This window comes from Equus przewalskii, chromosome 9, assembly GCF_037783145.1.
Source record: "Equus przewalskii isolate Varuska chromosome 9, EquPr2, whole genome shotgun sequence".
NCBI classification, from domain to species: Eukaryota; Metazoa; Chordata; class Mammalia; order Perissodactyla; family Equidae; genus Equus; species Equus przewalskii.
The window spans coordinates 50,621,978-50,639,075 of NC_091839.1; the positions used below are offsets into that span (position 1 = coordinate 50,621,978).

The 17,098-nt window shown below is 39.9% G+C and overlaps 1 protein-coding gene across 4 annotated transcripts in view; it reads right to left on the reverse strand.

Annotated features, from left to right (window-relative positions):
- Positions 1-8,015, reverse strand: part of MCHR2 (melanin concentrating hormone receptor 2) — a 46,232-nt gene extending 38,217 nt beyond the window's left edge. Inside the window, exon 1 of one of the 4 annotated variants that reach the window (XM_008516617.2) lies at positions 7,868-8,015. The gene's annotated coding sequence lies outside the window, so the exon portion shown is untranslated. Of the gene's footprint in view, positions 1-7,243 lie in introns of all 4 variants that reach the window. The other 3 variants (XM_070556728.1, XM_070556729.1, XM_070556730.1) reach the window with 3 other exon arrangements.
- Between the last annotated feature and the right edge of the window lie 9,083 nt (positions 8,016-17,098).

The window sequence follows — 17,098 nt, forward strand, 5'->3', positions numbered from 1 at the left end:
TATGGCCCATTTATAGTCATTTTCTTTATTATTTAAAAAATATTTCATGCAAAGAAGATATATTTACTATATTTAAGTTCAGAGTTACATAGATATCAACTATATCTACTTCATAATTATGTTATTGAGGTCTTCTGTACTCCATTTTATGTTTTGTGCCCTTGATATACTATGAAATGAAAGAAATAAGTTAGTCTTCTATGATATGTATGTTTCTATTTCTCCCTGACTCTCCTGAAATTTTTATTTTTAGTGTTGATGCTACATTATTTGGTGCATAGATATTCATAACTGTTATAACTCTATTATATATTACACTTTTTAGCATTATAAAGTATTTTTTCTTTAACAATTTTGGCCTGAATTTCACCTAAGATCTCTATTTATAGTGCTTTATTCTTGTTTACATTTATCTGATATACTTCTGTCCATACTTTTATTTTCCAACCTTTATGAACCACTTTCTTGAACTACTTCAAGATATGTCTCTTGTCTACAGCATAGAATTTGATATTGTTTTATAAGCCACTCTGAAATGCTTCTCTTGTAATAGATGTGGAGTTTAATTCTTTTACATTTATCGATGTGGCAGATATGTTGGGTTTTTGCTCTGGGATAAAGATTTGGGTTTCTTGCAAGGGGCTTTAGTTAGGTATCCTTTAGTTGGCAGATGAATCAGTTGGGATGCCTTTGACAGCTACTTTCAAAAGATCCATTAGAACGGCTTAGGGGCTGGCCCCATGGTACAGCGGTTAAGTTTGCATGTTCGGCTTCTTGGTGGCCCGGGGTTCGCTGGTTTGGATGCCGGGTGTGGACATGGCACCATTTGGCAAAAGCCATGCTGTGGTAGGCGTCCCACATATAAAGTAGAGGAAGATGGGCATGGATGTTAGCTCAGGGCCAGTCTTCCTCAGCAAAAAGAGGAGGATTGGCAGTAGTTAGCTCAGGGCTAACCTTCCTCAAAAAAAAAAAAAAGAATGGCTTAAATATGAAGGGGATTTATTATCTTACATAACAAAAAAGTCTAGAAGTCTTTCATATTTTGTTTTCTGTTAGAAATGCACACGCACGTGTGTATGTGTGTATATATATATATATATATGTACATGAAACATCTACTTATCTAAGTTTTTTACTTTTTTATCTTCTTATTTGTTTTGGTTTTTTCCCTGCATTTAGGAAGATGTGTATTTTTGTTCTATATGTTACCTTTGTTTAATTTTATACACTACTTTTAGATTTTAATTCTTTAGACATTATCTCAGTTCTTTAATATGGGCAATGATAACATTAGCATATTTCCTCTTCTTTGCTCCTTTCCTTCTGGCCCTCCCCACTCAATTTTGGTCAACATATTACACTTTTAGTTTTTAGCTTTGTACATTTTAATGTTCTTATATTTAAACACTAGTTTTGTCAGCTTGAATAATATATCCTTTGACTCACATTTATTACACTTGAGACCATAAGTGAATTTACTCTACCTCCCACCTTCTTTCCCACTTCCTCTTCCAGTTTTTCATAGGTATGTAATTAAAAAACTTCAGGGCATATGGAATGCCATTTAATCCCTATACTTGCTTCAGGATTGTTTCTACAGTTAAATATACCCCATGCTCACTACCCATTCCTTTTGCTTAGGTTAAGTAATTTGCCAAAAGCTACACAGAAAGTAGGTGGCAGAGCTAGTATTTAAAGTTTCACACAAAACTTCATGTGTTTTCCACTACATCGTGCCTCTTTTAAAAGTAGAAATACACATATACACACATTTAAAAGTTAAACTATACTGAAAACAAAAGAGATCAAAGTATATGGAAAAAGTAAACAAAATAAAAAAGGAGGTAGAAAGGAAACAATAAAATAGAAATAAATGGATAAATGTATGAAAGAGACAAAGTCACTTCAGCATAAAACATTCAAAAATAAGTATGATTTAAAAAATTTTCTGTGGGTGCATAAGATTGCATATTTCTTGATAAGACATTTGCAAGCCAATAATAAAGTAAAATAAAGGCAAGAGATTAACAAGCCTATAGAGCATTAGTCCTTTTTTTCCCAAAAAGGCATTAAAATAGACTGCAGGTTAGATTAAAAATCATTAGAGATAATCTGCATTCCTTGAACACAAGCAGCTATAGACTCTAGCAGAATATTTAACCCATTTGATGTCCCAAGGGATAGATTTCTTGCAAGAGATTTCTGGTTTGGTTTTCTTTGGCTGGTATGTAAATCATTTGAGACGACTTCAACTGTCAGTTTCAGAAGATCCAACCCTAAGTAGCTTAAACATAACAAGAAAGTCCAGAGATAGAATGGTAGATCCAAGGTTGCTTATTTCAGTGGCCTAATATGGACATCAAGTTCCAGGTCCTTTCCATTTTTCTCTACTGCAGCCACCCTCATCAGGTTAGCTTTTTTCCAAGGCTGGTCCCCTCAGAGATACAAGATGGGTGCAGCAGGTCCAAATAACACATCCTCACATAACCACAATAAAGGCCAGAAAAGAAACGATCCCTTCTTTGTGGACACTTTAAAGAATGTGCAATCCTCTCCAAGCAGCCTCTCCTGCAGATTTCCCCAAAGCATCAATGACTGGAATTGTGCCACAGGCACACTTCTAAACTAATTAACAGTAGAAGGAGTGCAATTACAGTGACTGGTCTAACATAATCTAGATTCTCTCCCGTCTACCCCGGGCTAGGGATGGACACAGACTTGCCTAAAGCACACAGCCATCCAAACCCAAATCAAAGAGGAGGGAATAATCAACCCACAGCATTTGTCATAGATGGAGACAGAACAGAAAGACTTCACCCTTTACACTCGACCAGTCTGCCTCTTTCTTCTGACTCACACACTAGTGAGGGTCAGGGTGGGCTGGGTAAGACACACAACTCCATCTTTTTTGTGTATATCTTGTAACAGCTGATTGTTATTGGGCACAGGTTGCTACCATTAGGTATATAACTTTTTTTATATAATGAATGACACACCAGATTTCTCTTCAAGAATGGCAATAATGGAATATTTACCCATGACTAATGTTAAATTCTTAAAGTATTTATGAATCAATGAAGAGACCAGGCTTAATGTCTCCATGAGCTAGGTGGATATTTACGCATATACAATCACACTCACAAACACACCTTTGATTCTACTGAGGAAAATAAATATAAAGCACACGTTAAAAACAAGCATTTCCAATGGTTGAAGAGAGTCTGAGATCATACGTACAGAAATACACCTCGAATTTAAAATTACTGACCAGATTTTCAGGAAGAAAGGGAGGACATAAACACAGACAAGTGTCGATTAGAATAATAAGCGAATTTATAGAATGCTTGTAATGAGCCAGATTGTGTTCTCAGCTACTTGTGTACATTATCTCATTTAATTCTCACAGTGACGTTCACAGGCAGAGTTACTATTATCTTCATTTTGCAAATGGGGATACTGAAGCTAAGAGGACAAGGACATTGCTCAGGTCACCCTGTTAGTGACTGGTAGCGCCAAAAATTGAATCCAGTTCTTCCTTCCTCCAAGGCTGTGTGATTGATCTTTGACCTCTACCCTGAAAAGATAGTGGAAACAATCACACATAGTCCCTCCCTAAATGTTTCCTCTCACTTTAGGGGTCCAAACTGCTCCTAAAAGCTGCTTGGATGTTGTATTAATAGATTATCATTGCTGTGTGAAAAGAGTCAAGAAATATTTTGAGAAAACCACATCTCAGATATAGAAGCTCTTCATAAAGAACAAATTGTATAAATTCCCCATCTACATTTTGAACATATAAAATATTTTAGGTAGAATTTATGCAATGAAATGTTTAATGGTATACAAGTTTATACCAATTCTATTTGAAAAGATGTTTTTATATGTATTTTGTGAATCTCTCCCAAAGAGAGCAACTTCTCTTTCAAATTTCTGAAGAATTTTAGTCAGAGTAAAAATTCACCTAGACTATTAAAAAGAGTGGCAATACATGATTTTTTCCCATTTTCAAGATTAAAAGGCATCTTTCATGCACCTATATTTGCAAGTTAATAGGGTTTCAAAACAAAAGGTAAGTTCCGTCTTAATGAATTTGATCTTAGCAATGTTAAATGAGTAGCCCAGTCATTTAGAAATTTTGAGATGTCAGCTATGTTTAGGGCATGGTGGGACCCAGCTGATGAGACCTCAACATATTCAATGCTCAACAATCCAGTGGTACTTAGCTTACTTCTGAAAAATCGGGGTAATGAACTGCTAAGTGTATGAGACTTGAGTTCAGTGTGGCAAAAGCTTTGCTAATGTTTTACATACTTAATATAAAACTCCTTCTCATGAAGCATGGTTTCCATCTGGGTCTTTCAGAATATTATGGTCACAGGATAAACACACCATTTACGTGTGTGTGTGTGTGTGTTTATTGCAATGGGTGATCTGCTAATGATGCCAAGCACTGGGATCCATGAACAACTCTACAAGGCTTGAGTATATAGAAAAAATTAAGAATTTTATTATTTTAATTAACTAAAATGTACCACAAAGTTATTCTGACTTGTGTTTAATGAAATACACAAATTGTTACTGTGCTGCATGGTAATTAGCTGTGCCATAAGAAATTTACAAAAGACTATCATTTTGTCAGCATTAATTTTACACAGTCAAATCTAACTTTTAAAAGCTTTTGTGGAATCACAAAGTTTTACCTGGATAAGAACCATTCTGTCTTCTCTCTCTCTCTCTCCTCCTTTTCCTTTCCCTCCTGCCATTTCCTGAGAAAGAGGGATCTTCAGTTCTGCCAAGCATTCCCACTCATACATCCTCTCCCCCTTCCCACTCTCAACAGGAGATCCAGCTGCTTGGGAGCACCAGGCCCTGGATTCTGCAGACCTTGAAGTCATGCCTACTTTGGGCCCTTGGATGTATGTCTCCTGCTTTATTGGGAGGGGTCATTATAACATCCCCAATTATTGGTGTGGGATAGAAAGAAGAAACCAGGCATGCGGTAAAAGCCTGGTACCCCAGGGAGAGAAAGGAAACATGCCAGTGGATCTGGAACCCTAGCATTTGACCGTTTGGGGTCAGAGGGATGAGAGTGTTCAGGTCTGGAGGTAAACGGTGGGGAAAGGAGTGGAGCAGAGCATCCTGTGGGGGTAGACACTTCTGTTAGAGATCCTGGGTGTCTATATACACCCCTGGGGCATAGCTCTTGGCAGTGTTAGCCCAAGCTCCTCCTCCTCAGGAAAGCTAGGAGATAGACAGAGAGGGAGAACGAGCCACTCAGGCTTGTCTCACCAGCCCTCACAAGGCACAGCCTGCTCACCTTCCTGGAGGAATCAGATTCAGTCAGGACAGGCCTAATTTTAGCCCTGTCCTTTGAGCTGTGTGACTTCAAGTAGTCCCCAACCTCTCCGAGCCTCATGTTTCCCACTGATGGTTTCCCCATTGGTGAAGTGGGAATGATACTCTCCGCCTTACATAGTTCTTGTGAGGATATAAATTTAATGAAATGGAGCACCCAAACATTGCTTAAAACAGAGTAGACTCCTGACAAAATTCTTTCTTTCCTTCACCCTTGAGGCACGAAGAGGGGTTTCCCTTTGCTTTCCCCATCTCCAGCTTCCCTCTATCCCCCACCTATACTTATGTCATTGCACTTCTGAGGGTCAGAATGTTAAAAATAAATGCACAAGGGATTGGGGGTAAGTAAGTTTGAGACAGAAGGTTAAGTGACAGCTTTTGATTCCTTCCAGGTGGGTTGCAGGAGGGAATGTCACGGTGGGGAGGGGTGTCATGGTTAAAGGCAGAGGCATCCCGGTGTCTTCAGGGCACAGGAGCATTTCCCATCCTTTGTCCTCTGTGGAGTGGGAGCTGTGACTGTCCTTCCCAGGGCACCTAGGGCCTCTGACCAGACACTGCCCCAGCCATGAGGTCTAATGGGCTTCTAAATGTCCTCTGGAGCTAAAGCCCCACACCCCACTCTGGGACTAACCTAGCAACCTGGGGACTTTGGGACATCTGGTAGGACAATTGCTGCACCTTATCCCTTTAGCCCATCACTGTGTTAAGTGCCACAGGCTCACCTCTCAAAATAGATCTTGGACGTATCACTATGCTGCAGTAGACCTCCCCCCAAATCCATTTCTGTGTTTAAGGAAAGCCAGGCTGATACTAAAAATGAAATCGGTTCTCTTACAGAGTATGAACCAATGAAATTGGTGGTCTCAACTTGGACCTACAGGACTATTCCTGGCTCCTCTTTAAAGTGCCCAGTGGTTTTCCTTCCCTACTCAATCTCTCTTTAACCATCTACATTAATATTTCAGAAACTGAGGTGGCCTGTGCATTGACAGTATTTTATTCCCCAGGCTAGAAAAGCTCTTTTCTGGGAATTGGATTGCTTTGTGCAGTTTAACAACCTGTGCTAGGCTAAGAGTCAAACAGTATTGCCCTCGTAATTATCTTGTCATAGCCACGAGACAATAGATGAGGGCATGGCTGCTCTGCAAAAGGCCAATTCAATTGTGACAGTAAACAGATGTCATGATCCAAAGGAAATACGAAGAATGAGCTACCAACCCAACCCATGCATATCCAGCCAGTCAGCACCCTCTCTCCACATCTCTACCCACTGAGTTGTACTAACAGGTGATTTAAGTTGAAAATGCAATATTAAAAAGTTATCAAACATTCACTGAAAACCCCCAAATTTGCACTGAGCTAAGTTCTGGGAAATTTCTGTGCAGCCTCAAATGGACACAATTTCACATTTATGCCTATTTATTTAGTAGTGGCTTCAGGGGCATTTTAATAAGATTCCACTACAAGTAAAGAGACCAGACTTTGGGGCAAAACCTGATTAAGAAGCATGAGAAAGTACATTTCTGTCTTGTTGCTAAAGAAAGAACTTTTAGAAATTTCTCAAAGGCTCTAAGAAGCCCGAGACTGATGTGCTAAAGCCCACACTTCCTCCTTCCCACTCCCTCCAGTCCCCTGACAGCCGCTGACCGCCTAAGGGCACCGGAGGAGTTCAGATGACCTTGCAAGCTTCATGTGGCATAGGAGTAATGTGAAGTTAACCAAGCGGGGAGGGGGCTTCACAGAAGGCCGCCCAAAGGAGCAAACATGGCACACAGGGATTTACTGGGGAGAAGAACTGTATGTGGCTTTTCTAGTTCAGAGAAGGCATCCTGAACTCTTGGTTAGGAAAACACAAGGCAGTGATCAATGCCTTGCATTTGCCACTTACTTCAGTCTGCTTACTCCCGGAGAGACGTGGGATGCACGAGCTCGGTGCGCTCCAGCTGTCTGAGCCGAGGCTGCTGCTTTCCTGAAAGCCATTCTGCCTTTCTCCTCCCACCTGTGTTTCCATTTTCTCTACTGAACATGAAAGCAGCCGGCCCCCCGCCCCACTCCGAGCCTCTACAGAAGCACACTCTCTACCTGGCCGGGCTGGGGAGAAGATGCTCCCAGAGATCCCACACCTGCAGGTGAGCCCGCCCCTTGGGAGGAGCGGCGGATGGAGCCCGCGCCAGGCGGTCCCGCCACGGAGCCCCGCCAACCCCCGGGCGCGGCCACTCTCGGTGCCCCCAGGCCCGCGGAAACGTCACCTGAGTGCTCACTGTCCTCCCCCCGTAGAGTGACACGGCGGCAAGCGGCCCGAACGCCCTTCTTCTCTTGGGATTGCAGACCTAGCAACCGAGCCCTCCTTGCAAAACCTCGCGCAGCTGATTCCAGCTGCGGGAAGGTGGGGAGGGGTGGGAGGTCTGGGCTGGAACCGCGATCTAAGACAGGTCCGGAGCTAACCCTATCTCCATTTCCAAAGGGAGGGGCAGCAGAAAGAAACGGCCGCAGCCCCAAACAGCGAGCTTACCCTTTTTCCACTTGAAGCGCTCTGCATCCAATCAGCACATCTTTATTGAGCGCCTGCTGTGTGCCTGGCGCTCTTCTAGGAGCTTGGGAGGCGGTAGTGAATAATATGTTAAAACATCTCTGCTCTGGCAACAGTGCTTTTTTTTAAATGACTCTGATAGTCACATAGGTTCCACATCTGACCTTCTTTTTATTTCAACAATTGTTTATTGATGTTCCAAAGGGAGGGAGGGAGGGAGGAAGAAACCTATACTACCACCAAGGAACTAGTTTGTTTTTAGGCACTTTGGCTTACCCTGATTAAATCTCTTAGGTATCCCCCAAACTATTAACCCAGCAAAATTTCTTGATAATGACTTTGAGCTTCATGTTTTCCCCTTGATCAAACCTGCTGGCCTCAGTTGCTGCTTAGCAAATAAGGTGGCATTTATAAAGCTGGAGCTGGATCGTTTCTTCTTCCCCAAGGGAGACACATAGGGTTCCTGGTTCCATCTCAGTGTCGTCATTTACTATCAGGTATATGACCTTAGGCGGATTCTTTAATGTCTCTGATTCTCCGTTGTTCCTTCTGTAAAATGAGGAGTGTGATATTTCCCTCATAGGGATGCTGGGAAGTTTCACTGGGATGACATATGCAAAAGAACTTAAACCAGGCCTGGCACGTAGAAAGGGCTCAGTAAATGGTCCTTTTGATAGTTAATGGTGATTATAGCATCTCTCAGAATCCTTCCTCCTTCTATAATCTGAGTCGTCAGAGTGGCATGGTGAAATGTCATGTGTTTACACATTACATTAGAAAAACCAGAAGAACTTGCAAGGTTGAAGAAACTGCCTCCGAAATTCAACAGATCAGAATTTTCAAAAACAAGTGTAGTGCCATTGATCATACATTTTAGAACTGAAAGTTACTTTAGAGTTAGTGTTTTATGCAAAAAGATATTGCCTCTAAATGAGTATGTGCTCTACAATCTCTAAAGAAAAACCAAGGGAATGAGTACAGAAAATTGAATTTAAAGAGAATTCAAAGTGGGAGACTTAGTGGCCAAGATCCTAGAAAGATGTGGGGATTGTTAGTAAGTTGGACAAGTAAATTGCATCACAGTGCCTTTGAGGAAAGAAAAAACAACTACCGGATCCATCTCTTAGGCTGATTCTTACCTGTTATTGAAACTTCCACTGCAATACCCTTATTGAAAGGCATTTTCTATTTCTCTGATAATATAGAAGCACAGTCCACTGTGAGTTCCTACACCTTACATTTTCTCCAAGTTAAATTCTTGAAGTTTATTTCCCTGCTCAACTTTTTTGTCCCTGACTAGATTTTGAGTCTTTCCCAAGTAAATTCAAGGGTGGCTTGTCTTGCATTCCCCCGGGAGGCATCTATCTTAAAAAGGCAGTGTCTCTGCGATAATAATTTTTTGCCACTTCAATCCTTTGTTTCAGTGACTGATAATGATGATGACAATCAAATTTTATCTAATTATTTACACTGAATAAGGGATAAATAAATCTTTTTGTTGTTGTTGTCATATTGGAAAAGTGAAGAAACCGGTTTTTTTCTAGCCCAGTATGTTGCATTGTGTGTTACTAGGTACCAATAGCTAAAAGGCCTGTGCTAGGGGCCACTATTCAGGAAAATATCATCATATGAAATTTAATTGCATCCTTGCTTATGTTTGACAATTTTCATAGATGTTGATGGAGGATATGTGACCTTATCTTTTATTGCGGTGGCACATATACTTTAAAAAGTGTCATTACATATATTATTTATTTTTATAACAACTCTGGAAAGTACACAGGATGGGTGTTATCTCATTTTACTAATAGAGAAACAGGTAAAAGTTAAAGTGAATGATAGGCAGTGAAGGAGAGGCTGAGCCAGGAAGAGGATCCCATCCAGTTCTTACCCTGAACCGTGAGTTCTTTTGACGATGTCACCTGCTTCAGAGAGCACTAGGGGAGCCAGAACTCAGAGTTAAAACCCTCCTTTGAAATATCTGTGCTGTTTTTTCTTGTCTAGACACTGTGCTGGGGGATTGAGACAAACCCCTTCAGTGTTGGTGGCGGGGTGTGTGGGGGAAGCTGCTGCTGACCTGGTTTTGTCCCACTCTGGACACAGGCTTCTGACTATGCTTATCTGATAAACTTTCATCTGGTTCAAGAATTTTTAGTGGGGTTGATTGATTTGGCCTTATAAATGTAGCAAAAGGAATGAATGAGAGAACTGACCACACATGCTGATGCAAATGAGTTTCATTGTGCTCCACCCATGTATATACATTAAGAAACCTGAGATGAACTCTTAGAACAATGGACAATGATTTTCAAGCCTTGCCAGTCAGACTCCCTAAAACCTGCTTATTAGTCAGTCCCCATTTACCTTCTCATGGCTGCTGAATTTCACATCAATGACTTGTATGGCACCTAATTTCTAAATGACTAAAGTTTATTTTCCACTGCTGATGCCAGCCATATTTCAGAGTGATTTTGTAATCAGTATAAGAACATTTATTTTAAATAAATGACCAATGAATTAAATTGATCAATTTTAATTACTTTCATTGGTTTTTTCCAAAAATCACATATCTAATATTTACTATTAAAGTTATTCTGAAACCACATTGGTGTCAAAAATGAGAATGAATAGGCTGAAATACTGGTTAATCCATTTTCTCCTCACTTTTGAGAAATATGGAGCTCATATAGGAGAACTCCTTTTTCAAGCTTAGTTGCAATGCCAAGCACCAAAGAAAACACAGGGGTTTCAGGAAATAAGTCCCTTTTTATTTATTTTGGGTAACTGAGTCATTGTTGATATCTGTTTATATATTCTTTAAGGGGCCTCAGCATTTCATTCGTTTCAAAAACTCACATATGCTTATGTTCAAAATTCACCATTGGCAATGAAGTCTGTGCAGCAATTTATACTTTTTTCCTAGCTTTTTGAAGAATTCTCATAAATTCTCATGTATGCTGTCTTAGCAACCATAAATCTATAAAACCTAAAATGTGTTAAAATCAAGTGAAAAATTAGTCGACCTTTTTATGCCTTTTTCTTTTCTTAGGCAAACTTCTTTCTTTACATCCATTTGCCCATAGCTGGTTGGTCTACGGGAAAGTGTTATGTGTTAACTGCAGAGTTAGTAAAGCTTCATTATTCTTTGTAAGTGGTAATTAAGTGGTACTTTTTAAGGGCACACTTAAAGACATCCATTTCCAATGAGAAAATGCTCAGAGACTTGAAGAAAGTAGTCTATAAGGGTAGAAAGACAAGTGATGAACTTGACAATATTGACAATATTCTGCTCAATAATCTCTCAATCATATCTTGTGTGCAGTTAGCAAGCCCTGGCAAATACTCTTGGGGATAGGCCTGTGCTAAAGTTGGGATTTCACACCTTAAAGGTGTTATAATTTCCTGCTTAAGGGGTTAGAGATAGCTGCTTAAGTCTAAATTGCTTGCAATCTTGTGGTATAATAAAGTTGTGCCAATATAAAGTTTTAGAAATTTTTAGAATGGGCATTTGCAAAAGTTAGTTTCAACTATTTATGAATTTAACAAATCTTATTAAAGAAGATTTTTGTTTTAATTTGAAATTCTGTCCATAACATAAAAATCATTCCCTAGAATAATTCATCCAGAGGCTAATGGATTGAATGCTTTCAATTTACCTTGAAGACTTTGTTTAACTGTCAGAACAAATTCACTCATTCATTTGATCAAACAACCAGTCAGCCAGGTAGACATCAATCAACCTACCATTTAGCCACTCAGCCAACCAACCTACCCACCAATCAGTCAGCCAACCAAGCAATCAACTAACCAACTAATCAGCCAATCAGCCAACCAAGTAATCAGCTGACTAATTGGAAACCAATCAAACAACCAGCCAACGAACTAACTAGAAAACAAACCGATTAGCCAATCAGCCAGCCAACCAAGGAGCCAACCCATCTACTACACACTAGTAATTATTCTAAGCACTGCGGGGTATAAAGATCAACAAGATATCATCCCTGCCAATGAGAAGGGATGTTTGCAATCTTGTGGGGGAAAATAAACACGTAAATAATTATAGTAAAGCATGAAACAGAGGTATAATATGCATTTCCAGATAGAAATGAAACATGTTAATTCAGTATTCTTGACGGAGGTCTACTTTAATGGGTTTGTTCATTTTAGGGACCAGAATTTTGACTGGTTAGTGAGATGGAGAACACTCAGCCTAGCTTTCGTTCTTTGAAAATACAAGAGAGGTGCTTTAATTTGAGTTTTAAGAAAGACAACCACAAAAACTCACTGTGAACTACTGCCTTTAATCTTTGGAATGAGAATTACATACTGTGTCCTAACCAGTTACCCTAAGCGTAATTGCACATAATAAACCATATGTAATTTGGAAAGAAGATAGAATTTAATATCCAAATCCATCATCAAGAATTTTTGAAAAACTTTGACCAAGTAAATTCAAGTGAACTAATTCTTGTTTAATCCAGTTGCTATTTCTCCTGTTGCATCAGGTTCAGTAACCCTCTGCTGTGTCTCCATTGCTTCCTGGGCTAAGATAGAAATGCCAGGACCTTGTTTTCAGCCTCAGCTAATACACTTGCACAAGTTTCACAATGAGTTCAGAGTTTATATGGATAATTGTCTTCCAAAGTGCCCTGAGCAGTGCATGCTACTTACTACTCAGGTTACCATATATCTCAGTTTGCCTGGGACAATTCCAGTTCATGCTTTTGTCCCAGTGTGATTATTAATAATGCCTAATGCCAGTGACGTGAGCCCCTGGAGCTGCCACCTATGTGTCCCACTCACCCGATGGGGAAGGGGTAGGAGTGTTAGTCTACTCCTTTTGCCTTCAAGATTAGGTATGACCTGGAAACAGAGCAGAAATGTGGGTACCATGATACTTCCTGTGGGATACCATTAAATCTTCCTTGTGGCTACTAGCTCAGAATTCTAAGGTTTTACCATTTCATTTCCACATTAAATGAGCTTCATGAACATACACACACATGCACATTTTCTGAGAGCACAGAAGGCATGACTGTGTGGGAGGGTGCTGATAAGACTTCACAGTGGTGGTTTGAGCTGGGTTTTGGAGGATAAGCAGAGAAGAGGGTAGAAAAAAACATGTCATCCCATGGTATGAATGTATGCAAGGCGACCATTTGGTTGTATCTCCTTAGCACACAGGTCTTCGCATATATGTTACTGCTTATGAATCATAAACATGCCAACTTACAGCTGGTTATGTGGAAATGTGCTAGCTGACATGCATCTGATGGTAAAGTTAGCAGCGTGGATCCCCAAAAGGATCTTCTGCAAAGGGATCCACCCCCATAAGTCCATCATCAGCAGGACCAACCTCACTCTGTCCAGGCTTCGGGTAGACAACAGGAGAATGAATGTGCTCCATTGAGTAATACCTCTCCAGTCTTAGGTTTTTCATGATTCTACTCTTAGAAAGGTCCAATTGTCAATTATATTGTAGTAACCTATATGACTCATTTTTAAGAGAAATTATGAAATGGTTAAAAGCTCACGTTTTTATATTTACAGCATTTATATTTTCATAGTATTGTTTTAGTAATTTTTAAAAGCCATTCATTTTATTGACACAGATACTCAGCAAATGATTTAATTTATCCAAGTTTTAGTAAAGAGTCACCATAAAGCCAAGGGGGAGATTGAAGAGATCTCACTGCTTTGCTATTTGCCTCTCAATCCTGGTGAATTTCATCTCTTTTCATTTTAAAGGTGCACATGTCCTTGTGTATTGAGCAAAAATTACTATACAGTAAAAAAGGCATACGGTATTTGACATATTCCAAATTTCAAAACATGTTTATAGCAGAACTGAGATTAAAATTTAGAGGCTCATCTAAAATCAGTCTTAATAGATATAATCTTTAAAAAATTTAGGGGAGCAGCATGTTAAGAAGATAGATCAAGGTATGAGTCTAGGTACGAATTAGAATCAAGTCCAAGGACCCCTTTTATAAGTTGCATGCTTTGTGGAAAGTCAGTTAATGTTTCTGAGTCTCAACTTCATCATGGACAAAATGAGGAAGTGAAAGTTGCCCTGCTCACTTTACAAGGTAAACGAGTGTGATTAAATACAGGAACGTATGTTATCAAGTGGTGGTAGGGGGCTTGGACCTTCAGCCTGTTTTGAGGTATACTCACGGAAGAAATAACATATATCCACCTGCAACGCTGGGTTTCTTTTTCTGTCTCTTTCTTTTGCTGACTCCAGTCTCTCTTTGCAGACTAAAGTCAAACAAGTTCAGGTGAACAAGAACATATGGAGAATCTGTCAGGATATCGCAGTGGGGATAAGGGGGCAGAGGGTGCTAGTCAATGGGCACTTCAAAGATAGCAGTCTTTGTAGATTCTACACCACTGGCCCCTGCACTTGCCATACCTGAGCATCTTGTTGGGCATAAAGATAAGTAAGACAGTTCCTTCCCTGAGGAGCTCACAATCCACTAAAGTGGACAGACACATACATAGGTTAGTTTCAATATAATGCAGTAAATAGCATAATAAAAAAGAAACAGTCATAGAGGAATGTGGAGGCACTTAGCTAAGTCTGACTCTCATCAGGTAAGTTTTAAGGGATATTTTAGGTGCTAAGGATATTGTGTGTGTCACAAAGATGATTATGGCAGAATTTTCAGGATTTACAAATGGGACAGAGGTTACATTTGTAAATGTATATGTACAAATATACATTTGTAAAATATACAAATGACATATACAAATAAATACTTCCCTGCTTGTAGTATACAAACAACAAGCACAGGTTTTGTTGTAAGACCTGTGCCTAAAATCTCATTGTGTCAATTATTTTCTGTATTTCTGAGCTTCAGTGTCTTTATCTATCACAAAGGGGTGATAATACCTGCCTCAGTCCACTGGAATGTGAGCTCTCTGAGGACATGAATTTTGGCCTCTTGTTCGTTACTGTATCTCCATCACTCAGAACATGGTAAGCATTTACTTGGCCCCTAGTAAGTGCTCGATAAATAATTGCTGAAGTTTTTGAATAAATGAAGGTGGCTATTCAGCTTCCAATCTTTACTTTCCCCCTAATTTTAGTGGAAAAGTCACAATAATGTCAAGGAAAGACTAGAGAGGCCCCACTGGGTTACTACGTGCTTCTCAATTCTAACCAGTTTCATCTCTTTGTCTTCCAAATGCATACTTCTAAAGGTACACTGTGTCCTTATGTATTGAGTAAAAATGTTTCCTTTATACAGGAAAAATGTGAAAGGTATATGAGCAGGCTATGTTCATGACACTGCCCTTGTGTATATCCATACCATCCACTATGTTGCAATGTCCATCCACATCGAGAAGTTTGTGAGGATCTGAAGACTCGAGTCTAACTATAAAGATGGCATCACCAAAAATTCTTCCTTTTTCTGTTTTTCAATGTTTTGGAGTTTCTCTTTTTCATGAGTGTACAGTTCTTCTGAAAACAACCTTTTCCCAAGTTGCCAAAGAGAAAATTATGAGTGTATTAGAGTAGATCACCTATCAGGCTACACCTTTCATGTAATTTCTCACTTAATGGATTGACATATTGCACATTTCACTGGGAAGCTGTCACATAAATATTATGCTAAAGAGTTGGTAGACCTGCACAGCTTGAAAGTTGGGTCTTGAAAAGAGAGGCAAGTGGCTCATTGAAAATTTGAGTCTAGCACCAAATGCAGTTCTCAGCACTGGCCACTTGGTGGCATTACCAACTAAGTCCCAACTCAAGAGGTCAGGGTCCACACAGATGTGTGATCCCTAATTTCTCCTTATCCATTCAAATTTTAGGACCTGCAAGAGGTGTTTGGTCAATCCCAGGGGTTAGGATCAACTTTTCTAGTTAAAAAAGAGGCTATAGTAAAGTTTTTAGTAAATTTCTTACTCTAGTTTATGACATTAGGACAGGCCCATAGTTAGCTGACACCTGGCAAGGTGAATAATGAAAATTTCTGCAATGTCTTTTAATAATCTTTAACTCCGTTCCACATCAGTCACACACTTTCTGGACTATATCCCAGAGCTAGTTATCACCTTGAACTTATCCATCTCTGAAATCTGCAACTCTGCTCTCTGACTGTAAACACCTACTGTCCCAATTTCACTGTAACTGCAAAGGTTGTGTTCTCTCAAAGACCCGTCTGTTGAGTTCTCTTTACTCTTTGATTCAGTCCAGACTCCATCCTGTAACCCCTGCCTCCGTTAACCTCTTTGTCCTTCTCAGATGCACCTGTAAGATCCTCTTCTACGTTTCCTAGCATCCCTGAGCTAGAGGTGGCTCTAGGACTAAGTTCTTACCAACAAATATGAGTGGAAGGGATGTCTTCAAATTCCACTTTTCTTTTTAAAAAGAAAATTCCTTGCTCTAGACTTCCTCTTCTCTCTTCCCCATTGGCTAGAACACAGATGAACCAGCTAACCAACTTTGCACAAATGAGGACAGGATGGAAGGAACCTAGGTCTCTGACTAAACTCATGAGTCCACATCTCCTGACCAACCTGGACTTTTTATCTTGTATATGAGAGAGAAATAAACTTCTAGTTTATGGAAGCCACTGTGAGTTGGGGTCTTTTTGTCACAGCTGCTTAAATTTTACCCTAACCATACAGGGCTCACCTGGAGAAACCCCATGCCTAGACCAACCCAGCTCTCTACCTTCTCCTCCATATTTACAGTTTGAGCGCTTCCTGAGAGAAGCAGCATACACTGATTCTTTCCGTTACATACAAACACTGGCTTTCCCATCCAGTTGGGCCCTCACACTGCCTGGTGGCCTTTTCTCACATCCTTAGTTGACTCTCCTATTCTCACTGGTAGATTTTTCAACTCTTTCCTAAAACCATCTCCTATTTTACAAAGAAAATAGGAAAGATCAGGAAGTAACTCCTTCAACTTCCTGCCCCAATCAATGTAATTCCTTGCTGCTGTCCTAACATTTTTACCTCTTATCCTAATGGAGTTGCCTCTCTTCCCTTCCCTAACCTCATCCTTCTACATCTCCTGGGCCTCTTCTCTTCTACCCCCATGGGGACTTGACTCCATCAGTTTTCCTCTGGCTTTCCTGCACCATCAAATACTCCCTCCATGTTGACTCTTTCCAATCAAAATTTAAGTATACCTATTTCCCATCTCCTATCCGAAAACAAAACTTTGCTTTGGTCCCATCAAATCAATGCCCTATC